Source organism: Coffea arabica, chromosome 3c, assembly GCF_036785885.1.
Source record: "Coffea arabica cultivar ET-39 chromosome 3c, Coffea Arabica ET-39 HiFi, whole genome shotgun sequence".
Taxonomy (NCBI): Eukaryota; Viridiplantae; Streptophyta; class Magnoliopsida; order Gentianales; family Rubiaceae; genus Coffea; species Coffea arabica.
The window spans coordinates 19098-27384 of record NC_092314.1 but is presented as its reverse complement, the minus strand read 5'-3'; positions in this window follow the sequence as shown (position 1 = coordinate 27384).

Genomic DNA, 8287 nt, shown 5'->3' with positions numbered 1-8287 from the left:
CCTCGATCAGTTCGTCTAAGACGAGGAGTTCCTCTAATTCTATGAATTTTTCTAGAATACTCTTTTCTTGAATATCATTCAAAAAAATTTCGGATTGCCCAGCATTCCACCAATTATTAACCCAAGATTCCAGACTTTTATTAAATGAGAGAGAAAGCCACCAGGGCAAAAATACTATAGATACAAGATATAAAAGGGGAGTGAATGCTTTCTTTTTTGTCATTTTTCATCTGTGAATTGTTAATCAACCCACCTCATTCATTGACTCTATGCAATCTAATATTTCTTTCACACATGAGTTCTATACAAAGTATGAAACCTATAAATCTATTTTCTTTGCGGTTATTGAATCTAGAAAGAATAGAGAAATCAATTAAGAATCCACTTTGAATGAAGAAATATTAAAAAATAACCTTTTCCGATATCTCAATCGGTCAACAAAACAAGTGTCTTTTTTCGATGAATGATCGAAAGAACCACTTTAATTTAAGTAATGAATATTAGTTATATTTTGAGACGAAAGAACTCCTTTTCTCTCAAATATCAAAATATCCAATATTTCAAAACAAATTTACTGATTACCCACAGTCAGGAATAAAATAATTGAGGGAAGGAGATTGCGATAATCAAAGTGGCAAAACAAGACAGAAATTGGCTAGTTATCATTATTAAGAAATCTAATTGTTATTTTTGTATTGGTCATTAAGGAACGCAAAAGAAAGGAGAAAAAAACGTCGATTGACAAAAAAAATAATTTATAAAATAGGATTTATCTGTATCAATTCCAACTAAATATTGAACTTAAAAAGAAGATTAATTTCTTTATACCGAAATAGTTTGATATATGAGATGAATATATTATTTCGATTTGTTACTTGTTTAATTTTAGTTGCGTGGATTTGCACACGTATAAAAAATCACGAAAAAAGTTTCCGTTTATGGTTGTTCCGCCCGCTTTAGCTTGAATAAACCTTCTGATGAAACTTCACACTTAAGTTATGTTATAGGAAAAAAGATTCTTGCATTTTTCCCTCTTGTTGAAAAAGCATCTATTTTTCCACGCATTTCTCAAAATACTTCAATTGGTACACGCAAGAAATAGGCCAATTCAGCAGCCTTTTGTTCAATTTCTCGTGGAGTCAAATTTTCATCAGTACGAGTTAAGGGAATGGTCCCCTGGCCTCGAATTTCCATATAAAGGACACGGCGTGCAAAAATACCCTCTTTAACTTCTATTCGAATGGACTGAATATCTTTTATAAGGAATCGGAGGAATATGCGACGATTTTTTCCAGGAAATCCCCAACGAAAAATACACACTATGCCTTCCTTTCTATCGAATCGATCATAACCATTGCCTACATTCCAGGAAATTGTGCACCACAAATAGGAGCTAATAAAGAGACCCGCGATTCCGTAGAAAGACATGACGATCCCTTGTGGAAAAAAAACGATTTGCTGAGAGGGAAAAAAAGATATCAAATTTCTACCAAGATAACTGGAAATTCCAACCAATAAGAATCCTACTGAACCTACAAAAAGGATAAAGGCCCAGCAGAAATTACTTATTTTTCGAGACCCCTTTATAAGTTCTATCCATATATGCTCTGATCGCAAACTCATACTTGATCCGATTACATTTTATTAGAATTGAGAGAATACTTCAAATTTTTTTGACTTTACTTTTTTTGTTTCCGAAGTAACTCTCATCAACTAGCACTAGTTTGGTGTGAACCTTTAGGAGTAATTCATCAAATTGATTAAATCTAAAATAATAGCATACTCTTCATATGATCCCACTATACATACAGATCCGCTGACTTTCTATTTCAGCCATCCGGCGATCCTGATCGATTTGAAAACAGCTAGAATTCATTTAACCATATATCGTGTTTATGCAGACATAAGAGTTCTTTCCTTTATGTTCGGCAAAAATTACATGTTATACCATATTCTACTAAATATATGTCCGTGCTATGATACAAATCTAAGTTTTGAAAAAATGGAAGATATTGGGTCCCATCGGATCTAAATAATCTTATTTTTTTGAACATGAAGAGATAAAGAAGCCATTGCAATTGCCGGAAATACTAGGCCTACTAAAGGCACAAAAATAGAGGGAAAGCTGAAAGTTATCATAGAATGGGTGCCTCGATTTATTATTTGTACCTGTTATTATTATTTATAAATAAAGATATCTTATAATAATTATAATTAAGAATTTGAATTCTTATGAATTTTAAATTTATATTTTATTATTAATTTAATTCAATTTTAAATTCTTAGTATAGATCTAAGTATCTATATATCTATATTTAAATATCTAAGTAAATATATAGAATAAACGCAAGGAGTGTAGAAGGAAATAAATGAATTTATTTATCTTTTTTATCTTTTGAATCTTTTCTTTTTATTCTACACGAAAGGGAAAGGTATGTATGATAATCTATTTTTTCTTTTCTTTGTCTTTTATTCTTGTATTCTAATTTAATAAAGAAAGAGTTTGTTACACATTATCGAAAGATTCGTTAGAATCCGAACCAACAGAGATTTTTAGCTAAATAAGGGATTTTGGGGAAATGGAAATAGAGAAAAATAAAAAAAAAACTCTTTTTTTTTTATATTTTATTTGATACGTAAGATAAAAATAAGAAATTCGTTTTGTTTGCCTAATTTGAAGAATTCAATCTTTTTTTTTAATATAGACTTCTTAATAAAAAATTGAATTAAGAATCAGAAATAAGAAATATAAGTAAAAAAGAATTATCCACAACTTTTGATTCGTTCTACAATTTGAACTTATGCCACCAAAGAAAATTCCATTCTTATTTCCTTTGATTCCGATAAACTAACTACTCGTTTATTACAAATAACAAATAATTGTTGAACTTAGTGCTCTGTTTCATTTTGATTCAAAGGAACGAAAGCATGGAACTTAAATAACTCACTAAGAACGCTTTTTAAAAGATTACGCGGTACGATTAGGTCGAATAAACCCTTCTGGAATAAATATTCAGCGGCTTGTGAACCTTCAGGTACTGTTGTATTCAATGTTTGTTCAATTACTCTTTTACCTGCAAATGCAATATAGGCGTTGGGTTCGGCAATAATGATATCACCCAACATACCAAAACTGGCTGTTACTCCGCCAGTAGTAGGAGATGTAAGGATTGATACATAAAATAACTTTTTATTTGATTGATAATCATATAAAGCAGACGAAATTTTAGCCATTTGCATCAAGCTCAAACTTCCTTCTTGCATGCGTGCCCCCCCCGAAGCACATACTATAATAAGAGGTAGCAACTCTTTGGTAGCGTATTCAATCAAACGGGTTATTTTTTCCCCAACTACGGATCCCATACTACCCCCCATAAACTGAAAATCCATAACCCCAACTGCTACGGGAATGCCGTTTAGTTGGCCTATGCCTGTTTGAACAGCCTCGGTTAATCCTGTCTTCTTTTGATAAGAATCAATACGATCTTTATAAGGTTCCTCCTCCGAATGAAATTCAATGGGATCCAGAGAGGCCATGTCTTCATCCATAGGATCCCAAGTACCAGGATCTTCATTTTTGATTTCAAAAATTTCTTATAATTTAATCCATAACAATTTTCACATTGAACCCACAAATGCCTATATTTTTGAGTTACATCGAGATCATTAGAACTTTCTATTATAGTAAAATCGCTCCCCTTCACGTGGGTTTGTATATCCGAAACCTCTCCTTCACTATTATTTCTACTTTCACCACAAATGGAACTATAGATGTAACTATCGCTGTAATTATCCCCTCCACTTACAATGGAAGTCTCAATCCAAATTTGAGACTGAAGATAACTGTCAATGCAACTATTAATATGATTATTCCAACTATATTGAGTATCATACATGTAATGATTATAGTAGGTATCTTCGCTCGTAGATCCATTATTCAGATAACTAGAATTCCAATAAGTATTTTTTAGTTCACTCCGAAACGAATGATTGTTGTCAATCTCAAAAATTTGATTTTCAATATCAAAATATATGGAAAAATTGTCTCCATTACTATCCTTAACTAAAAAAGTGTCATCGGAGATGAAATTCCGAATGTCTTTAACGACGAATAAATGATCAACCTTACTGTAACTAGAATCGTCACGACCCCCCCAACTCTGAATGTTTTTAGTCCTATCTTTTATATCCGGCTCATCACCTTCACTGGCATTTTCAATAGAACCAAGACTTTCCGTTGATTTATTTAGCCCACACCGGCATTCGAACTCCTTCTTAAACAACATCGAATTAAACCACCATCTTTCCATAGACTTTTCTTGCCTCCTATTTGCATGAAAATACAATAGATGAATAGTCATTCGATCCAAAATTTATTTATTTGAATTTGAATATTTTATTTCCTATATAAAATAAACATAGAAATCCAATCACTAGAATTTTTTTAGTAACTAATAAAATAGGGAGTTTGAGTATTGAAAAAAATTCTTTTTTGTTTTGTGGAAATTCGGGGGTAATATGTCACTATACATGAATATAATATGATGGAACCCCTCTTCATTATAAATATCATGATAAAGAGTACTTTCTCCTATGTCGTGTCAAATTCGCATCGAAAAAAAAAAAGAAATATTTGTTTTATTCTATAAATCTTTTTTCGTAAAATCTCGTCTAATAACTAACTAATAATAAGTAATAACTTAAGGTTTTATTCCATCAATAGGTTATTCTTATCAAAATTGTACATGACACAAATAAGTACATGACGGATGTAAAATAGTGAAAAATTAATAGCAATTGCATGCACTTATTGTCCTTTCTTTTTCTACTGATTGCTGCCTCTGTTGATTACTCGGTTGAGCTTCGGATGACTGGTTAGAACCTTGTTGTGCTTCTTCATTGGAAGGCCTCTTGCACGTAGCTGCATTATGACCAACCTCACCGCATTTTCTACAATGAATGACAACTCTCCTCTTCAACCTTCTACCATGATCTCTCCCCTCAGTCACATCCATTCTCCTAGCCTTTTTAGGTCTACCAGGTTGAGTAACTGGTATTGGTGGATCCAACACAGGCATGGTGGATGAGGGCCAATGATCCTCGCCACTAATTGGCTGCAAAACATTCTCATAAATCTGGAAGAAGAGGCCTCTGCTATAAGAACGATCCAGATAAGAGTAAGGATCCTCTTCTCGCATGAAAATAGCAGCAATTGCATGACAGCAGGGAATTCCACTAACCTCCCATAATCTGCAAATACAATATTTTTTTTGCATATCTACTGCAAATTGGGCCCCTCTTGGACCTTTGACTTGATAGCCATGCAGTGCATTCCAAATGGGCATCCACTGACTTGAATGCTTGACTCTAGTCTGAACAATCTCATTAATTAAAGGTCCAGTGGAGCCCTTGCATTTCTCCATTGCAGCGCGTTTTCTTTGGATCCTCTCCATAAGATATTCCCTTATAATTTTCAACATTGTGATGATAGGTTGGTCCCTTGCATCTTTAATGTGGGCATTGAAGGACTCGCATAGGTTATTCACTATCATATCACTCTTGACGTGAGTTGGAAAATATGCTTTGCACCAATGTCGAGGATGAGGAGCTTTCTTGACCCATTCATATGCATCCTTATCAAAAGTTTGAAGTTCTTCCATAGCTTTGTCGTACATTTCCACTGTTGTGCAACATGCTATGTTCCATATCCTGTCTTTAAGAGCCAAATTAGGATGTTTTTTCTTGAAATTGCGATACATATGTTCGACACAGTACCTGTTTTTACAAAGTTATTTAAGTCATTGATAAACAATTGCAAAACTTCAGTGGAAAAAAAAACTTGATAAAAATTTCTTAGTTTTAAAGGAAAACAAAATACCTGTGCTCACATCCAAGCAGAACTTCACTAAGTGCCCTGTCTAGCCCCTAAAATGAAATCATGATATAGACTGTTAGTTTCTACCATCATTTGAATCAAATGTTGAATTTCAAAGTTTTATATCATACCTTTTGCTGATCTGATATAAAGGTATAGTGGCACTGATTTTCGATTTTCAAGTCCTCACTTAAATATTTGAGAAACCAAGTCCACTGCTCAGTTGCTTCTCTCTCCACAACAGCCCAGGCAATAGGCCACCATCCATTATTCGGGTCTGCAGCAATGGCAGTTAGTAACTGTCCTCTATAAACCCCCTTTAGATGGCAACCATCAAGGCCTATTATTGGCCTACAGCCATTCTTGAATCCCTTCTTCAATGGGTCTAAACAGCAGTATAACCTCATGAATTTAGGATTACCCCCTGCTCCTCTAAATGGAGTAAACATTATCTCCATTGTACTCCCTTCATGTGTCTTCTTTATCTCAGCACAATACTCCCAAAGTTTCTTATATTGTGCTTCGGCCGACCCCTGTATCATTTTCAGAGCCAATTTTCTCGCATTAGAAGCCACCCATTTCGAAATTTGGGTTTGGTACTCCTCATGCACTGTTTGCCTAATCTCCCGAGTTGGCATGCGAGTATTGGATCTAATTCTCTCCATATATCTATTTGACAACCAATTGGCCTTCAAATTTTTGTTTTTCCAGGCATGATTACAGTTTTCATGCTTGTCATACATTGTCTTCACCACCAAATCTGTTGTGCCAAGTGCCTTTTCAACTGATGCAAACACATACCATGGACATGGATCTTTACACCTGGCTCTCACCCTCTTTGGTTCATTCTTCTTTGTGTACACTGATTTTCCCATCTTAATTCCATATTCTTGGATAACAGCTTTGAATTGGGCTCTTGATTCGAATTTCAAACCCAACTCGAATCTTGTATCAATCCTAAATTTTTTCCAAGAAAAATCTTTATACCTGCCAGCATACTGCTCAGGTTCTTCATCTTCCTCTGATGAACCAACATCACTTCTTAGATGATCTGGGATTGTATCTTCTGCCCATGCATCTGCTTCAGGTGTAGAATCTCTGGTCTGCTGCTGCTGTTTTGTTTTTCTTCTTCGCCTTACTTGTTTTTTTTTTCTGTTGTGCTTGCTGTTGTTCTGAGGACTGTTGTGTTTCAGGTTGTTGAGTTGCAGCCTGCTCAGTTGCAGCCTGCTCAGTTGCTTCTTCTTCATGCTGTGAAGGTCCTCCACTTTGCACCTCTTCTAATGTGCTTCTACACTGAGTTGGTTGCAATGTCAAATCACCAAGAAGATTCTCATCTCTACAGTATTCTACATCACCACTGAATCTGTCACATTCATTTTCTGATCCAGAATCTTCATCATCTCCTCCATTTCCTTTATCTTCATCAGCCAGTTCACACCTCAATCCTTCTTGTGCTGCATCTCCTCCCTGCTGTGAAGGTCCTCCAATTGAAGAACCTACATGCTGCTGCTCAGGTTGTTGCTCATGTTGTTGCTCACTTAAGGACCCTTCATGTTGCTCAGTTTGCTGCTCAAGTTGCTGCTCAGGTTGCTGCTCAAGTTGCTGCTCACTTAAGGACCCTTCATGTTGCTCAATTTGCTGCTCAAGTTGCTGCTCACTTGAGGACCCTTCATGTTCCTGTTGTGCATCACCACTTTGCTCACCAATGTGCTGGCTCTTTGCTGTTCTTCTACTTCAACTCTGTCCTCCAGTTGACCCTCTAATGAACAGCCTCCTCTTAGGAACTAAGTGAGAAAAAGATTCTTCTACTACACTACCCTCCTCATCCAACTCTTCTATCAAAACACCAGGGGTGAAATTGTTGAAGGGAAAATGGTTGGTGAAACTGTTTTTACTCTGTCTTGGCCAAGAAACTATAGTGCCCTTCATATTTGTGCGCGCATCTCACGAGATGAAGCTTCCCGTCATAGTTAACTGCTGGATTTGACAGAAGGGCCACGAATATGCCATTTTGTTAGATCGAGGGCCAAAACCGTTTCTTTAATTGTTGGAGGGCCAAAACTTTACCTGAGTAAGAGTTAGAAGGCCATTGGAACTCTTTTCCTTAACATAAAATATATCTTTAATTGATTTTGCTAGATGAAATAAAAAACTAATCGAAAATCTAGGCAGGGACCAAATTTGATCAATGTGAATTTATAAATGACGTAAAATTACATTTTTAAAAATAAGGGACAAAAAAAGTTATTTTACAAAATATGAAGGGCGTTTTAAACTATTTTTCAAATTAAAAATTGCACAAATGAAACAAAAAAAGACTCAAGATTGAGATTTGAAATATAAAACTACAAAAAATTATGCCCATCCATAATTTATTTATTTATTTTTTCTATAAGTTGCCCGTCCATTAAT